Source organism: Leopardus geoffroyi, chromosome A3 (genome assembly GCF_018350155.1).
Source record: "Leopardus geoffroyi isolate Oge1 chromosome A3, O.geoffroyi_Oge1_pat1.0, whole genome shotgun sequence".
Classification (NCBI taxonomy): domain Eukaryota; kingdom Metazoa; phylum Chordata; class Mammalia; order Carnivora; family Felidae; genus Leopardus; species Leopardus geoffroyi.
This window is the reverse complement of record NC_059336.1, coordinates 47,672,615-47,692,305: the sequence shown is the minus strand read 5'-3', so window position 1 is coordinate 47,692,305 and position 19,691 is coordinate 47,672,615.

Sequence of the window (19,691 nt, the reverse complement as noted above, 5' to 3'; positions counted from 1 at the left end):
GAGAGAAAATGAAGACAGAGAAGGAGAAAGGTGGAAGTCAGGTAATGCATTGCAGAGTGGATCAGGAATGTCTGGTGGCTGAGTCACAAATAGCAACTACTGGTCTGAATAGGTAGAACTGTTTGGCCTCAGAATGGCCTTTGAGGACAGGAAGGGAGAGGGATTTATGGTGTGGATCCTCTCTACCTCTTTTGTCTCACTGGTCAACTTCTGTTCCATGGAGAGTTACCTGACCTCCCACCCTGCTCTGGGTCTTATAAGTTACCTGATTCCTCCAGGAAGCCTCTAAGAAGCCAGGTTCTGCATTCTGTGGTATAGCTCGAGTCCCTAAGCCCATTGGAGTCCAGGGATGGTGGTTGGATCCAAACCTCAGGGTGTCTGTGTGGTCTGAGCTGGCAACAGGGCAGTTGCCAATCTTTCATGGATGGTTGCAAATCTTCCATGGTGGGTGCAACAGAGGCCATGCCAAAGACTAGTCCGGGAATGACTGAGATCCTTCAGGTTTACACGAGATAAGAGGAAGGCAGATGTGGCTGGGGGGGAGTGGTTTCCATTGAGCAAGTGGTTGAGGGCTGGAGTGGAGGTAGTAGGTGAGACCCTCCAGTCCCCAGATTCACCTGATGCAACCAATTCGATGGCTAGGTTAGAGCTCCGCTCTGAGTGACCTAGGGGACCTCTAGGGGTTGTCCCCTAGACTTGGAGTGGGTGTTCCCAGGCCAGGTGAGAGGTGTGTCCCTGTGGGTCATCGGGGTCTGAAGGGTTAAAAGCACAGGTGTGTGTGGGGTGGGTGGCCTGTGAGTGGTAAAGAAGAGATACACAATACAGCCAGCAGCCCAGCCTCCCACGGAGCCAGAAGGCAACTGACATTCAAGGTGGGTGAGATTCAGTGAAAACAATGAAGGATGCTCAGCAAGATAGCCCACATTCCCTAAAAAAGAGAGACTCCAGGCTACGGAACTCAGGCCTGCAGGAGCAGGTAGTCCACAGGGGGAAAACTTCAGAAAGGTCAGATGTGACAGAGAAATTCCCACTGGGCCTGGCACTCAGAACATGCTCATTGACTTTTCTCAGCACAATCGATTCTAAGAATGTGTTTGGTATATTCAAACTAAAATTTTCCATTAATAATTAAAACCAGGAAATACAAGTTGTGACTGAAGCCACAGCTACCGAGGTTCAAAGAATCATGTCCCTTGCCCCTCATTTCAGACATTTTGCCAGTTTAACAAAGAAGCAGCGATGAGCTTAAGACAGAAAAACCTCTCTGCCTTGCAGTAAAGCAAAGAATGCAGCTATATCCTTTGGATTTAGTGTTTCTGACAGTGTTAGGAGATTTAAAGAGCACCCTCATTTTTCACAAATGAAACCAAGAAAAACAAAGGCTGACAAGCTCCCGAGCTCCTTGAAAAGCCCTGTGAAACATTATCTAAAACACATCCCCTCTTCAGGACTGTCTCCACAAACAAGTTCATCTGTTTCTAGAACTTTATTTTTATCATCCTCATGGCATCTAAAAAGTGAAGGCTTGCTAGAATTGAGACATTTGTGCAAGCATTTCCAAACATAGAGCAGGTTCTCCACTTACTTCAAGATGTGGAATATTCTGGAAGAAAGAAACTATTGCAGTTGGAAAGAAAGTCAGGGGGACAGACATAGCTCCAACCTCAGGAAGGGGGCACACTCAGCAGCTCATGGGCTGTATGACTTCCTGGTGGGGTTTTGGACCCTAGCACTGATTGCCATTTCTTGATACCATGTCTTATATTTACATCCTGTTTGGGGACCTAGTCTGACATTTGATTCCTTATATTTTACTCTCTGAGTTTCTATTAAAATCTTTACAGGAGGGGTGCCCAGGTGGCTCAGTCAGTCGAGCATCTGACTTTGGCTCAGGTCATGCTTTCACACAGTTTGCAGGTTCGAGCCCCACGTTGGGCTAACAGCGCAAAGCCTGCATCAGATTCTCTGTCTCCCTCTCTCTGCTCTCTCTCTGCCCCTCTCCCACTCATTTTCTCCCTCTCTCTTTCAAAAATAAATTAAAAAGTATTAAAATAAATTTTTTGAATTAAAATATTTTTTAACTAAAAATCTTTACAGGAATAATGACTCACAGATCCTGTTGTATACTCAAGTTAAATCTTCCACCTCAATTTCTAGATTTTTGTAGCAAAGGTCCAGATGGACCCAAACTTTGTTCACACCAGGATTCAGGAATTTATAAGCACCCCTGGTGCAGTGAAGCACTACTGGGGACTGCCAACATGAGATCCCAGGAAGCCTCCTGAGAAAACAAATGTGCTTCAGGGTTATTCTAAATGTCCATCCCTCTGCTCTTCTCCAGCCAGTCTCTAATGACTTATTTCCAGTCCCACGGTGAGGGAAGCTGTATCAAAATCAAGGGGTGACATGGAGAAGGTCACATGCTACATATCTATCAGTGTCAAGGATGAAGAACTTGTAATACAAGTGAAGGCCTCAGACCCTGGGACCTGGCTTTGCTTTGAAACAAGCCAGTGCTGGCGGCCCTGAATAGCACCATCAGACCTAGCAGGCATAGCTGCACTAGGGGTACCAATAACACAGACAATACTACCACTGCTTGCTGGAGCTCTTGCAGACTTTATGTGGCCAATGTTCTGATGAGGATCTAGTGGGGAAGAAGTGGCACATTCAAAGTGGCTATTGAAGAGGGTTAAATATAGGCACTTCTGGAAAATATGAGAACAGAAGGTAGGAAAAACACAAGTTTCTAAATCCAGACACCAAAACACGGGGTCTAATAACACTGGGGATCTGTCACTTAGGCCTCAAGAAACAAAGGGACAGACACCGCTGATTGTATATATTGCCCTCTGTGTTAGTTATCTACTGCACGGTAATAAACTACCCCAAAACTTAGCATCTTAAAGTAACAATTATTTTATTATTAATTGTTAGTTGTTGTTAATACAATTGTTTCTCCACATAATTTCTGAGGGTCAAAAATTTGAGAGTAGCTTGCCTGGGTCATTCTAGCTCAAAGCCTTTCAAGAGGATTCAGTAAGATATTGGTTGGGCTATAGTTTCTGAAGGACTGGCTGGGGTTGGGGTATCTCTTTCCAGGATAGCACATTCCCATGGCTATTGGCAGGAGGCCTTAGTTCTTCTCTGTCTGTTGGACAGAAAGCTCATTTCTTGTGCCATGTGAGTCTTCATGTAGGGCTGCATTGAGTGTCTTCACAACATGGCAACTGGATTCCCCCTTGCATAAGTGATCCAAGACATAGACAGAGCAAGGTGGAAACACAAGGTCTTTAAGACCTACCCTTGAAAATAACACATCCACTTACGTATGCCTTATATTATTTGTTAGAAGTGAGTCATTGAGTCCAGGCCACACTCAAGAGGAATGGCAATAAGGTCTACCTCTCAAAGAGAGGAATATTTAAGAAGTTGTGGGCATATTTTAAATTATCACACACTCCAAAATTTTTGAAACCTATAAAGGTAGATTTGAAATTGTTCACCAGTATAGGTTTGTAAACACTAAAATAAAGTTGACAATTCAAGGCAGGACCTGGATTGTTCCTTCTATTTGGAATTATTGAAAGCTTCTAGTTGAGTGTTGGCTGCCTTTATGTCATAATGATTGCATCTCGGGTAGGTTTTTGTAGGAATTTTTGTGGTGTGTAGTTTCCAGAAAAGTTCCAGTTGATGTAGATGGTGATCAGTGACCACCTCCGAAGGAGAAACTGAAGCTCAGCTATGAAACTAGTTTTAGCTTCACAGAGAAGCATGCTGGTTTTCATCTCATGCAAATGTTTATCTTGTGATCTGATTTGGAAAGCTGCCCCCAGTATCCAGACTGGTTGAGAAGCAGTGATGAAAGTAGGTTCCTAGACGATAAGCCAGCCATTTAGACCTAAAAAAAATAGATCGTTTTCCTAAATTTCTCAGAAAATTATGTTAGCACTTTGTACTGGTTTTGGTAAACTGGTAGATGAATTACCATTTTCTTTTTCTGTTTCTCACTGTTCCTATAAGTGTGTATTTTCCCCTCCCTCCGGGAAGCCTAAATTTCTCTACCAAGAATCTGTTCAAGATACCATTCCTATACTTTGTTGCTGTCAACTACTTTCTGGTTTTGTCCCTACCTCATAATGAGCTTGTGGTCTGATGGGTCTTTTCTTCCTGGAGGCATCTCCCTTGGGAAAGAAGAATCTCCCAGGAGGGGCATCTGCATTGTGGGAAGAGCCTGGCAGTTATCCAGGAGAAAAATTATGAAGAATGATACATGACTTTTCCAATGTGGTTCCAGAGGTAAGAATCATGAAAAGAATTCCTTTGGAAGAAGAATCTGTAGGACTCTGTAAGTGATGGATTCTACATGAGGGGTGAGTAAGAAATGATCCAGAATCAGCCCTTAGAATGTAGTCCTAAAGGTGCTAACCCTCATACAGAGACTGGAGCTTGACAAAACAGCAATCCATATCTCAGACAAACTAGCAACATTTCTGCTGCCTTTGTCCACTTCTGATGTCTGTCCTCCACCTGCACAGCCTGCCTGAATGCTCGTAGGGTTAGCGGGTCTGGGAAGATTGATAATAAACCAAAGTGAATCAAGGGGAAAGCAAACAAACCTAATCCTTATCTGAAACGACACTTTCTAGTATTTCAATCTTTGTGTTCTATGGTGTATCTGACATTAACTAATGGAACTTTCCAAGATATCAAGATATATCCATCTGACATGCTCAAACCATAAAAGGAAAAATTTAAAGTTTAATCAAGCAGCTAGCTCCAAGTTGTATTCCTGGGACAGAAGAGGTGATCAGGGGGCGCCTGGGTGGCGCAGTCGGTTAAGCGTCCGACTTCAGCCAGGTCACGATCTCGCGGTCCGGGAGTTCGAGCCCCGCGTCGGGCTCTGGGCTGATGGCTCAGAGCCTGGAGCCTGTTTCCGATTCTGTGTCTCCCTCTCTCTCTGCCCCTACCCCGTTCATGCTCTGTCTCTCTCTGTCCCAAAAATAAATAAACATTGAAAATAAAAAATTAAAAAAAAAAAAAAAGAAGAGGTAATCAGCTGGATACTGGTTTTGACAAAACTTTATCTTCTCATTACCAGTTACCTATGACTCTCTCTCTCTGTCTCTCTCTCTCTCTCTCTCTGCCTGTTTGCACACGCGAACACACACACACACACACACACACACACACACACAAAGGCATCAGGGTCCTTCCATTCTCTCCCTCCTTCAGCCTCCTCTCAGGAAGAAATCCAGTGAATTAACTTTATGTTACAATGTAGATGACTGATAAGACCATATATATGACCTTTCCCCAGAACATTTTTGTTATAAAAAAGGAACCAAAACTACAAATCAAAGGAAGAAATTACTCAGTCAGAAATAAAGTTAGCAAGCAATTGGGTAAGATTGTGGGGAAGGTTGCCAGAGATCTTGACTCTGAGTGCTTTGCCCAAACACATCTGTCAGATCTATTCATGAGTAGATAAAGTGAGAGGTAGGGGATCCATTCCGGCCCATTAGACACCAGCTGAACTACTAAATCCATGAAAACAGAGTATATTCAACTGGAAGTCAGAGAATCTGAATGTGAGCTCCACACCTGTCGTTTCTATGCTATGAACCCGGTGAAAATCATGTTCCCATCCTTATTTTCCTCCCTAGTAAAGTAAAAATAGCACATGTACCTGGCTTGAAAATCAAAGGACATGAGGCTAAGGTGATATATTATCATTCTCATTATTACTCAGGACATTTCAGAAAAAGAAACATGAAAATTACCCTTAATTTCATCGTTGAAAAGCCACCAAAGTTTTCCCAAATATATCCTACTTAAACAAAAGAGAATCTATTACATAAGTATCAGGTGCCATTTAGGGTTGTAGTCTGTGCTTATGGATTTTCAGAAAGGCTAATGCACTGTGGATATTAGGGATGTAGAGGAAGTTTCAAAGAGCAATTTCTTTTTTCTTTTTCTTTTTAACTCCCACAGTTATGCAGTAAGACAAAATAATGACAAGTCCATTAGGTGATCATCACCAGATACGAGACACTGAATAATTTATAAAACGGGAAAAAACAGTAGTAAGCACAGAAAAGGTAACTGAGCCTGATTACAGTTGTCTTCAGAAGCTTTCCTTTTATAGAATTCCCATTGCAGATGTCTGGTGATGCCAGGAAAACCTATCCATTTCAGTGAGACTGGTATAGCTGCACGATGTTTGGCACCTATAAGATATAAGTGGGGCTTTTAGCATTCATGTTCTATAAACACTTCCATAAAAATTTCATTTCTATTCCATGAAGTTTAATGTAATGCACAGAATGAGTAACTGATGGCATCCAGCCAGGGAATGAATTCCTGTCTCAAATAAGGGAAAAGCAAAGAGCAAGCCATACTTATCACATGCCTGTGTCTGTCCAGAATCTCAGATGCCTTTCTAGGGAGTATAAGGTGATAAATCTGAAGCTGAGAAGGGTTTAGAATGCTAAGTAATGGCAGCCCTGCTTCCCATGTTCACACAATCTCAGAATTGTGAGCATGTCTTCAATCTGCTTACCTGTCAGTGTTGAAAAATGAGTTACTGAATAAAATAACAAATTGCCATTTGTTTGTTTAGATGTGTACCTAAGGCATCATTAGAGTATAAAAACTAACTTTTTTTCTATGAATAAACAAGCTTGTATCCAAGATATGATTCATTTCTAAAACGAAAATCACCTGAACTCTTGGTCATCTGCCACTGATAAGATCCTGTTGTGTGTGTAGAGTGGCCCTACACCTCCCTTGAACACCAGAACTCACATATTTCTATTTGAATCTGGGCTGTAGAGGTCATGGCATTAGCATTCTTCCTCTTTGGGGAGTAGTATAGGTGCAAAGAATTGAGGGTCCTAGGCTCTCACCTTATTCTGTGACTCCATTGTGTTATTCATTTATACATTTAAAAATTACTTATTGAGGGTTCACTGTGTGCCAGACAGTATTCTTAGCACCAAAGATACAGCAGTGAACAAGACAGACAATGAAAATGGAAAAAACAAATGTGTGTATGTGCGTGTGTACATGTGTAAGGATAGAGAATGAATGAATGAATAAATGAATGAATGAATGGATGAATGAATGAATGAATAAATGAAAAAGACTATCCAGAAACTTTAAATAGAGAAAAGTGTCTATGTTTGGGTAATGACTTTAAACTAATGGCTTCTCTGATGAGTTTACATTTCTGCTAATATCTGAATCATGTGAAGTAGCCCGATCTGCAAAATTTGGGAAAGAAATAAGTAGTATCAGGTCTAAAAGTATGTATGGTTTCGTTGTGTCAGAAGCCAACTGAGGCTGAAACGTGGTGATAGAGCATGAGGAGACAGGGTGGGAAGGGTGAGCAAGAGCTAGATCAAGTAGGGTGAGCAAGCCCTGTTAAGGGGCTTGGATGCTTGGACTGTATTCTAAGAAGTATGGGATGTTGTTGGAAAGTGTAAAGTAGGACAAAGTGACACGGTTTATGCTTTTAAAAAAATACCATGGCTCTGGGTGGAGAATGAAAGATCCAAGTCAAGGAACCAAACACAGGGGACCAGTTAGGAGGCTACAGGCTTGTCCAGGGCAGGACATTCTAAAAGCTTAAACAAAAGTGTCAGGAATTCTCAAAAGTGGTGGATTCAGGATATCTGTATCTGTAGACTAAGGAAGACTTATTGGTGTGAGAGAAGGAGAGAATTCAGGAAGGTTGCTAGAATTTTGTCTGGAGCCAAAATGGATAAAATTGAGATGTTGTTGGCAGAGATGAAAGAGACTCTAGATAAGTTTGGGGAACACTTCTGGAGTGTTCCGTTTGGGGCACCATACCCGTTCTCCCCATCATCATGCACAGAGAGTTGAGTATATGAATCTAAGTCAGAGGGCAGACATCGATTTTGGAATCTTTGCATGTAGATAATTTGAAGCATAGGTTGGAATGCTGTCACGTAAAGTTTTAGGATCACAACAAAATTTATAGGAAAGTACAGAGAGGTCCCATATATCATCTGCAACTATACATGCACAACCTTCCCCACTATCAACAGGCATTGTTTTTGTTGGTGGTGGTGGTGGGTGTTTTGTTTTGTTTTGTTTGTGTGTGTGTGTTACTGCACTGAAAACCATGTCATCTGCAGTAAAGACAGTTTTATTGCTTCCTTTCCAATCTGTACACCTTTTATTTCTGAACCACTAATTTGAAGGTTCATTTCAATATCAACATGTTATGAATACATACAAATAAGAGATTATTTGTTATGTAGGAATAAAACAAAAAATCCTGAAATTTTACTTCAGCCAAAAGTGATTGGTAAGGACAAATACCATATGATTTCACTTATATGAGATACCTAGAGTAACCAAATTCATAGAAAATGGAATGATGGTTATCAGGGACTGAAGGCAGTGGGGATTGGGGAGGTATTGTGCTTTAGTGCTGGAAGATGCTAAAAGTTCTGGAGATGGTGATGGTGATATTTACACAATAATGTGAATGTACTTAATGCCACAAAACTGTACACTTAAAAATAGTTAAGGTGGTAAGTTTTATGCTATGCATATTTTGTACAATAAAAAAGGTGATTGGTAAGTTATTTTGTTGCTAATGGATTTAGAGCCCTCGCATCACAACACTGATAAAACAGAATTGTGTGTGGGAGGGTTGTTTTCTTTTGTTTTTGCTTTTGCTTTTTACTTATAGAATATACCTGTTATCAATATGATTAGCAGAAACTCAAAAATCCAAATAGTGTCTGAACAAGGTTCAGTAACTAAAAGGTATAAATTTTAAGAGCACAAAAAAGCAGTGACAAAGTTGTAATTAACTCAGACACTGTTCCCACAGTCATTCCAAACACCTGTTCTCTTTTCTCTTCTTTTTGTCTCTTTGGTAGCTGCTATTGAGGAGTTAATCACTTATACATGATGCTTCCACTCATTCAGAGACATCCATAATGTGTCCATAAATAACCAAGGATAGTATTATCAAGAAGTACATAGGCTTTTTTATGTTTTGCGTGGTTTTTGTTTTTGCTTTTGTTTTTGTCATTTACACCCTTTCCGGAGCACTGGACATTCAGTGGGATTAGATACCCAAATCTCTGAAAGGGGAGGGAATCTCTTTCCAGTGTGGCTGCCATCTTCCTCCTCCACTATGATGCTGCCCTCATTGTTTTCCTTTTGTTCATCATCCCCTTCTTCAACTCCCCTTGGCCTTTTCCTGCTGTGAGAATCTTCAAGCATGATTCCTCTGCTAGAGCTCTGAGGCATAAAATCGGACAAATTTGACAAATTAGCAATCATATTCCCATGTGAAGTTCAATACCCTGGGGTCATAGGTCTGCCAATGAATAATGCCATGCATTATCTACACTTACCCAGTAGCATGAGTTGCATTATAGGACAGAATGGAGATATCGATACTCCGGCACTAGCTAGGTGATGTTGGAGAAGTTTCTTCCTGTCTCAGGTTGAATTATCACCCTGGAACAAGGATTAAGTACAATAACTTATTTGAGAGGAGGGGCACCTGGGTTGCTCAGTGCGTTGAGCGTCCTACTTTGGCTCAGGTCATGATCTCACAGCTTGTGAGTTTGAGCCCTGCATCGGGCTTTATGCTGACAGCTCGGAGCCTGGAGCCTGCTTTGGATTCTGTGTCTCCCTCTCTCTCTGCCCCTCCCCGCCTCAGGCTGTCTCTCTGTCTGTCAAAATGAATGAACATTAGAGAAGAGATTTTTTTTTAATTAATTTATTTGAGAGGGGATCCCAAGAGTCCTCAGTGTGAGAGTGGGGAAGCGATACAGGGAAGGGTAGAAATATAACAGGATGTATCACTGAGCAGCTTACCATTATGAGCAATCAGTCCCACAGAGGCACACTGGCACAGTGTGTGGAGCATGCTTCAGAGTGATCCTCTTCCCAGTAGTAGGAAACTAGTATTTATCTATCAGCTCCCCGGGTATTGAGCTTCCAGCCCTCCTAGCCTGCTATGTACCCAGGCCCTGATAATCCTGCAGGCAGAGGTGTTCTTGGAAGCAGCTTTTGGCACGTAAACCTGAGAATGGAAGGAACACGGGCAGGCTGCTGATGGTGCCTACAATAACTGTCTTGTAGCCTCCACGTCTTCCCTTCTTCCTGGGGGTTTGTGTGTAGGGGGTTATCACTTCATTGGGTTTGTTGCATGAATCACATTGGATAATGTATGTAAATGTGTAAACACAATGCATCCATCCGGATTCTTAGTGGCAGACAACAGAAATCCACTCTGGCCAGTGGTAGCAGATGAGGATTTATTAAAGGGTAACCCCTGGAAGGGACAAAGAAACAGAAGTGAAAAATTGTGCAACTAGGAACAATTTCCAAGGTGCTCCGCCTTCTAAGCCACAGATTGTCCATGACTTTATTTCCCCATGGAGGCTGCAGCCCCACCACAAGCTCCTTTCCCTGGCACAAATCTCCCCATTGGGGTCTGGGTAGCTCCTGTCTCCCCCGTCCCTTCCCATTTAGCATGGTAGCGGCATCCACCTGACCCCTGGGGTCTTGGAGATCCATGATGGACATCCCTGCACCCTGCCTACAACTCATTAATAACCTTTTCATTAGACTTGTCTCCATTACTCGGTTTTCTGCAGCATCTGCTTCCAGTCCAGAACTTGGCTAACATGGTGTCACACCAGGCCACACTCTTCATTCTGAGGCTGCATCTCTCACAAAGTAAAGATGGAATGGCTGGAAGGACATGCTAAATTTGAGTGTGTGGGGATAGTAGGGAGAACAGTCTGGAACACTCTTCTGGTCAGAGGCATGCTTGGAGCCAAGGATGTCCCTGCTTCACTCAGAGTTAAGGTAAGGGACATCGCAAGGCAGGAACATCCCCAGGAGGATCAGTGACTGAGCTGCAGGAAGTCCCCACTAGGCACACTGGCCTTCAAGATTTCCTGTCCCAGGTTTCTGGGGCATTGGGGAGCAGGAGACTAGGAAGCCCAGCATCCCTCCAATGCCTCTCGATGCTCTTACCTGCCATTTTTCAGATGGCAGACCTGAAAGGATAGGCTGCATGCATCTCCTCTTCTGTAAAAATGCCATGGCAAAAATCACATTCTCTAAGCACATGGCATTACTCAATAAAGAGCAAGTGCATAATGCCATAGCTATGCAAGAGAATTCTGACAGACACTAGTTCCGCTAAAAACTAGTTGCATGACTGTGGTACCATTTGCCATGCTGGTGGCTGCAGTATGAGGGGACCAACATCCCTCAAGGCAACCCTCCATGTCTATGGGGACAAGAGCCTGTGAATGAATATTCTCATCCTCTCATCCTCTGTGTCTCTGGTAGAGGGGCTGACCTGGTTCTCGGTGTGTCCCTGGGATCTGAGCCCTGCTTCCCACAGTGTAATGAGTTCATAGGAGAGCATTCCTTACTTTTTCTTCATTGCAGTCCTCTCCCAGGCCCCGGGATAACTCAGGGTCTGTTATAAGAGGATGTGAGCTTAGATACTGCCCAACAGAAGTTTGCTGACTTTAACTGAGAGGTTTCAAAGGCGTCTGGAGGGAATGGCACATCACTGCTGTAGAGACACACAAGTTTTCACTCTGTGGACAGTCATCAGCCTCTGCCTCTGCTGAGCACCAAGGTCAAACAGGGAGACTGCCACCCAGAAAGCCTACATCGCCTCAAGACAGACAGCCTTTCCTTGTCTTTTCAGAGCGTAGATGAAGAGGATCAAATCTTCAGGGAGTGTACTTCACTCTGGGCCAGGAGATGTGGGCACCCAGGGCCACGTGAAGCATCTCAGCAGCTCCACGGGGAGAGTGTCAGGAACTTACTCTGAGGTCCAGGACTCAAGCCTGGAGCTGAATCTGCATAAACTTTTTCTGCTATCCATGGATATCTGAGTCCAAAACACTCTGGTGTGAGAAAAGATGCCATGCCTTTAAACCATAGGCCAGCCATATCCCACGTTAACTAGCAGGTCAGAAGTGACATTCTGGTGCAAAGGTTCATGTTCCACTGGAAGCAATTTGGGGAATGTATTTATCTTCAGGATTGGAGGTTGACAAGGGGGCAGGAAATGAAGGCCCACTTGCCAGGAAGGTGGGAATCAGAAAGTTGACTTATCAAATGGACCAACCCTCTGCCTTCAAAGATATGGCCAGGATTTATTCCAGTGCCTGTGGTCTTGGCTTTGTGTTGATACAGGTCTGAAATATTCCAGGTTTTCACATTAGCCCAACTGAGTGGCTTGTCCCAAGCCTGCACAAAGTGGTTTCATCCTGGATGAACAGAAAGCTTTCCACACCATGGCCCACATGCCTTCAACCTCCTGCTACAAGAGCGCACAGTCCTGTGTGGGCTAACTTCCCAGTGACAGTGTCCCAGTGCCCTAGGGCTGAGCACCCTCAGCTTGTGTAGAGGTGGGCCTGGAAGTGTGTAAATCTTAGCACCTCAAGACAACACTGGAGCTAAGAGTTGGTAAGTAAATGCTTCTGCCTACTCTCTTTCCAGCCAGTGATTCATGACTTTCTGTACTCCTCTTAGGAGGTCCCAGCAGAACCAAGTCTGTGGCTCACAATGATGCCCTCTCCTTTTCCCTGGAACCACACCCCCACATTCACCCCTGCACACAGCTCCATTGGCTTTTGGGGGACTTCAATCTAAGATCTTCAGTTAGTTCTATCATTGGAACAGTACTTCTTTCCAGGGAGTATTTTGGAAATTTCTGGAAGTGTTTTTGGCAGTGGAGGTATCACTGGTTTAGTGAGAGGACTCCATGGTTGTCAAATGCTTTTCAATGCATGAGGAAGTCCCACATCAATAAGCATCTGGGCCAGGTCCCACACAACTTGGAGGTGTCCCCCAAAATATTTTTGTAGGCAAGAAAGTGGTTTATAATATTTTTATCCAAAACCTAAATCTGGCTTACAAAGAAAAATAAGGTATTTGTCACAGTTTTAATACACATTGAGTTTTCCAGGGTATCTAGTATGTAAATGGAGAAGAGATGACCTTGTAGTCTTTCAGAACTTGACCCAGAGTTTTTCAATGTTTTCAATGTTGCGTGTTTGGAAAAAACACACAAAAACAAAACACTACTCACCTTGCTCAGGAAGCTGATGGAACCAGTTGGTGGCATGATGCCGGATGAGTTCCTCTGCTTAGTGCATAGACTGACTGCTTTCTTGTCTTCTTGTGTATTAATATAGCAGCACATACCTATAGAACTAATCCTTTATTACATGTCACGGTCTTTATTGTCTTTAATATTACACTTAGAGTAGTTATGAAGGTCAGTGGGGTATACATTATTACCTATTAATCTCGTTTCCTGATAGGACAAGAGATGTTATAAAATATTTGTTATAAACAGAAGGGATTACAACTTAGGGGGTTGAGATCCACCATCCTAAATGAACCATCCATTTAAATATAATCAATGAGCTTTGAAAACCGTAGGAAGATATTGCTCATTTTTCTACCCAGTGAAGTTGATATCAGGGTCCTTTAAATAAACTCCACATTGAATTCTGTTTGGGAAAAAAGGTTACTCTTCATATGACACTATGTGTGTTTTTTGTGGTAAATATCAGAAAAGAAAGCTGTTTTTCAACTCCCAGGAAGCTCAAATTCAAAGCTGAGCCAGTGCCTACTGACACCTGTGACATCTGCCATATTTTATTTGCAGATAGACATATATCTCACATGCACACACACATATACATATATAAAATATTCTTAGTTTTATTTTGATGTTGTATTATAAGGTCTGTATGTAGAAAATTTTATAAGCAACTTCAAATAATTGGCAGAATTAAGTGAGGCTGATAACATGAATGAGTTAATGAATGAATGGGAAGATACACACCAACCAAGAAATCACAAAAAATCTTCAAAGTCTGAATAATTCTCTTATTCAAGTTGTGCCATGGTCTTCTTAAAATCTTGTATTTTGTTTTCCCAAATGGAAATATCTAATTTAAATTGGTTTTTGGTTACGCATGTAATACATGCACACATTCACCCTGTGAACATTAAATATCTGACAAGGTTGAATTCCCCTTTCAAACAAACCTAATTTCAATCCTCCTTTCCTATGACAGAGTGAGTATTCCCCTTCCCGGCTTTTCTATGTGTTTACCTGTACCTCTATCTGTACCTCTACCTATACTTTTATCTATATCTATATGTACATAATAATAAAGTATCTTTACAAGATGCCTATACATACATAGAATGTATGCATATTCTTGCTAAATAATAAAGAAAAAAAACATTTAAAAAAATTTAATACCAAATCAACCATGCTAGTTGGATTGCCAAACAATTGAGTGACTGGGTATTTTATTTTACTATTTTATTTTATTTTATTATTTTATTTTATTTTATTTTATTCATGTTTATTTATTTATTTATTTATTTATTTATTTATTTTTTGAGTGAGAGAGATAACACGAGTAGGGGAGGGACAGAGAGAGAAGGAGAGAGAGAATCCCAAGCAGGTTCCTTACTGTTAGCACAGAGCCCTGTGCAGGGCTCAATCCCCCAAACTGTGAGATCATGACCTGAGCCAAAAATCAAGCATCAGATGCTTAACCGACTGAGCCACCCAGGTGCCCCAAGTAACTGGGTATTTTATTTTATTTTATTTTATTTTTTCAACTTTTATTTATTTTTGGGACAGAGAGAGACAGAGCATGAACGGGGGAGGGGCAGAGAGAGAGGGAGACACAGAATCAGAAACAGGCTCCAGGCTCTGAGCCATCAGTCCAGAGCCTGACGCGGGGCTCGAACTCACGGACCGCGAGAGCGTGACCTGGCTGAAGTCGGACGCTTAACCGACTGCGCCACCCAGGAGCCCCGTAACTGGGTATTTTAAAAAATAATTTATAAGAAAGATATAGTGGTTCATAGGTCTTAGCCAGAATTGTTTATCCCCTTGCCTTTGTTGATATGAAGCCCCAAGCCAGACTTATTTCATGCCAGTGTTTTCGATGCCCCCCCACTCCACCCCCACACTCCCCACTCTAAGCTCCAGATCTCCCCTGCATGCACCCTGGTGCATCCAGCCAACTGACAGCAGGTGTGGGTGAGTCTGCTCTTGGACCCACACCTGATGTAGCCCACGGGGTGTCAAGCCAGTGAGGGAGGTTTCCCTATAAAAGAAAACTGCCATCAGGAAGCACTGGGGTCATTTCTTACCAGCTGCCTGATCCCTTGAGTGATCAACAGGGTCTCCTGTTTATCCAGCACCTTCTCTGAGCCACGTGCTGCTGAGCCTCACCCTTCAGTGGTTCAGCTTCTGAGCATATCACTCACGGAAGCTGAGCTGCATGTTCAGTATCTTGCTGAGGATCACGGGGCCCAGGAAAAGGCCATCTGATCCAGAGCCCACACTCTGCCCCACGCCTTCACGTTCTCTTCCGCAAGGCATCCCTGGACCCAGCACCCACCTGTTACCTCATAGGTAAGGCTATTGCCCCGAGGTCCAAAGGCTGCTGCTTGTGATGCACCCCCTGTGGACTCTTCTGGTGACTTCCTTTTCATGTCCTAAGCCCTTTCTCCTCTCTGAACCCACTTCTTTTCCCTCCACACTCTGCAAGCCACAACCTAGTGCCTACCACAGGGAATCACATGATAGAGCAACCACACCAGTCAGGTGTTCTTCTCTAGGCCTCAGAGCCAAGCCCCTGGGTGGCCCTGAGCTGCAGCTGGGCACCCCATTCAGCCAGGCCCAAATGTGCTGCCGTTTAGACTGAGCTGAGGCTGGCACTGTCCTAGGATGGCTACGGCTGCAATGCCACAGTGGACTGGCCTGTCAGGTGCCTTCCTGAAGCCTCCCTAGCCTGGTTCCCCCTGTACGGATGTTCTTGGGAGTGAGGCATTTCAACTGCTGCGAGAGTCTCTTGCTTCCCCTCCAGAAGGCCTCACTTTTCCTTCAGGAAAGGCAAGGTCCCCAGGGCAGGAAGTTCCACACCCACTAGGACCAGCCCTCTGCTGGGCTACAAAGTCAGCTACAGAAGAGGCGGGGCAGATTACAGGGGTTCACAGGGGCATGCCCAGTGAGGCTGATAAGACAGCAAACTTAAGGAAATGATCACTGGCAATTTATAAACAAAAAGATCATCATGAAGAGATTCATGGGGACTTCTCAAAAAAAAAAAAATATATATATATATAATTATTATTATTATGAAATATATTGTCAAATTGGAGAAACGGGAACCCTCTTGCACTGTTGGTGGGAATGAAAACTGGTGTAGCTGCTCTGGAAAACAGTGTGGAGGTTCCTCAAAAAATTAAAAATAGACCTACCCTATGATCCAGCAGTAGAACTAATAGGAATTTACCCAAGGGATACAGGAATACTGATGCATAGGGGCACTTGTACCCCAATGTTTATAGTAGCATTCTCAACAATAGCTAAATTATGGAAAGAGCCTAAATGTCCATCAACTGACGAATGAATAAAGAAATTGTGGTTTATATACACAATGGAATACTATGTGGCAATGAGAAAGAATGAAATATGGCCTTTTGTAGCAACATGGATGGAACTGGAGAGCGTTATGCTAAGTGAAATAAGTCATACAGAGAAGGACAGATTCCATATGTTTTCACTCCTATGTGGATCCTAAAAAACTTAACAGAAGACCATGGGGAAAGGGAAGAAAAAAAATGGTTAGAGAGGGAGGGAGCCAAAACATAAAAGACTCCTGAAAACGAAGAACAAATTGAGGGTTTATGGGGGGTGGGAGGGAGGGGTGGGTGGGTGATGGGTATTGAGGAGGGCACCTGTTGGGATGAGCACTGGACATCAATTGGACAATAAATTTCATGGAAACCAATTGGACAATAAAGTTAATAATAAAAAAATAAAATAAAAATAAAATAAAAATAAATATTTTTAATAAGACTATTTTATGTCATGTATTGCTGTGAGCCTTGTTATAGTACAGAGAGAATAGAGTATGTTCTATTTTTCAAAGAACAGATTTTACATAACCACAATGGCCTTCTCCAAATTTTAACTCTTTTTTTTTATTTAATGTCCATTACTTGTTTTTTTTTATTTTTATTTATTTATGTAAGCAATCACTACACCCTACATGGGACTCAAACTCATGACCCTGAGATCAAGAGGTCACACGCTTCACCAACTGAGCCAGCCAGGTGCCCCTTTAATGTCCACTACCATCCACTGGTATAGTATCTTTCCAATAATCATTAGATTTTTCCATTACACTTACCAGTCACTGAGTCATTCTGCTTTCTTATTTTTATGTTCATCGTGTGTTCAAAAATGGGTTTCCTTTGGAAAGCAAGAGACCCATTGCTTAACCATCTTCTCTAAGTATGCTAAAAGGACTTAGAGATGGTTAGCATTATTAACATTTTTACTGTGTTTAGTGTCTATTCTTCCTCTCTTTAAATTTTTTTTAATGTTTATTTATTTTTGAGAGAGAGAAAGAGAGAGAGATCAGGGGAGGGGTGGAGAGAGAGAGGGAGACAGAGAATGTGAAGCAGGCTCCCGGCTCTGAGCTGTCAGCACAGAGCCCAATGTGGGGCTCAAACTCACGAACCGTGAGATCATGACCTGAGATGAAATCAGACGCTTAACCAACTGAGCTACCCAGATGCTCCTCTATTCTTCCTCTCTTAAACTGTCCACTCCTCACCCATTGTTCCAGTCCACTGTGGATGAATTGTTCTCATGATATTTGAGGAACAAAGCTGTTATATAAATTCTTCAGAAACTTTTTTTAAAAAATGGACAACAGTATCTAGATAAGTATTTCACAAAATAATATGCTCAAGTAGCTAATAATGATGTGCAACATCATTAGTCATCAGGAAAATATAAAGATGCTCAAAATCACTAGTCACCAGGAAAATGTAAATGAAAGCCCCAATAGAATACTGATACATATCCAAATGGGTTAAAAGTAAAGAAATACCAAGTGTTTATAAGGACATGGGCCAACTGGAATTCATACACTTTGCAAAATTACTTGGAAGTATTTCCAAAAGCTGAACCACACCTACCCTCCTCTCCAGACATCACACAGAGGAGTGCCTATTTCCCAGAAAAGATGGACAAAGATATTCATAGCAGCATTATTAATAGTGAAGGTGCAGAAACAACCCAAGTCAATATAAATGCAAATTGGGCACTCACCCATAGAAGGGTACAGGCACACAAAACCAAACCAAACAACAACACAGGTGAATCTCATAGACATGACACTGAGCAAAAGAAGTGAGACAGAAAAAGAGCACATATCATGTGTATGATTCTGTTTATATGAACCTGAAGACCCTGCAGATGAACCTGTATTAAAAGAAGCCAGAATATAGGTTCTGGGCTGACAGGAAGGAGCAGGAGGGAGTGGGAAGCTGGAAATGCCCTTCAACTTGATCTGAGTGGTGGTTATGTGGCTCAAGACATGTATCTAAGACATTCATTAAATCATGCAATTAAAATCAGCATACTTGACAGCATGTGTTTTAAGCCTCCGTTAAAAAAAAAAAAAGAGACAGGAGATCTGTTAGTCTAATGTAATATGCAGAACCTGTTTGGATATTGGTTTAACAAAGGACATTCAGGAGATGACAGTACTGACTTGATACTATGCCATGTTAAGTAATTCTTATGTTTTACATATATACATAATGACATCTCAGGATGTGTTATGTATGCCTTTATCTGTTGGGATTCATCTTGAAGGCTGAAATGGTGTGATATTTGGGCTTTGCTTCAAAATAATCCAGTGGTGTCTGGGCGGAGGGGTGTGGATGGCATGGAGCACACAGGTTTGGGGCCATGTTGACCATGGGTGCAGGGGTTTATGGCACTATTTTCGATTCTGTGTTTCTTGGGTAATTTTCCTTTTATTAAAAAACAAACAAACAAGTTTGTTGGTTTGTTTTTGATCTGGTTTGGGGAAAGGTCCAAAAGAGAAAAACAAACAAAAAATTAAATTCAATTTGATTTTAAAACAAAGTCTAGTTTCACCTCATCGTGCTGTGAGATTTGCAGTGGGTATATGAAATGATGTGACCACAGCCCCTCCCCAGCCTGCCTGTCCCTCCCAGCACATCTGATCCGGAAAGCAAGCAGAGACTGCCACGGCTTTCTGAAGCATGCTTCCCAAGGCTGGCAGGAAGCATCTCCCCTGGGGTCCCAGGAGCTAAGTCTTCCTCTAAGGGACCGCCCTGGGATTGTTACATATTCACCTTGGTTTATCACAGTCTCCACCCTGGCTTCCCTTGTCCTTGAACAGAACGCCGCAGGTTATTATTAGCTCACCATCCCTATACCTCTCTACTCCCTTGGGCATCTCTGCTCTATGCTTTTTCCAGATGAAGATGTTTACATCTCTTCTGCTATGAATCAGGAAGCTGTGGGTCCTTGTGGGAGCTGTAGCCATAGACCACACTTCCCTGACTGGAGGAAAGATGTGCAGGAAATAAAAAAAGAGAAGATTGTGCACGAATATGAACACACGGGTGACTCTAGAAAGACCTGGAATAAAACATTGTAAAATAAATAGTTTTACCTCTGAAAACAGGTGAGCACCGAGCAGTTAATGAGGGAGTATCTTGGAGCATTGCTCAATCCTCTTCAGAATTGCCATTTGGGGAACCAGGGACAAAGGATTCTTGAATTG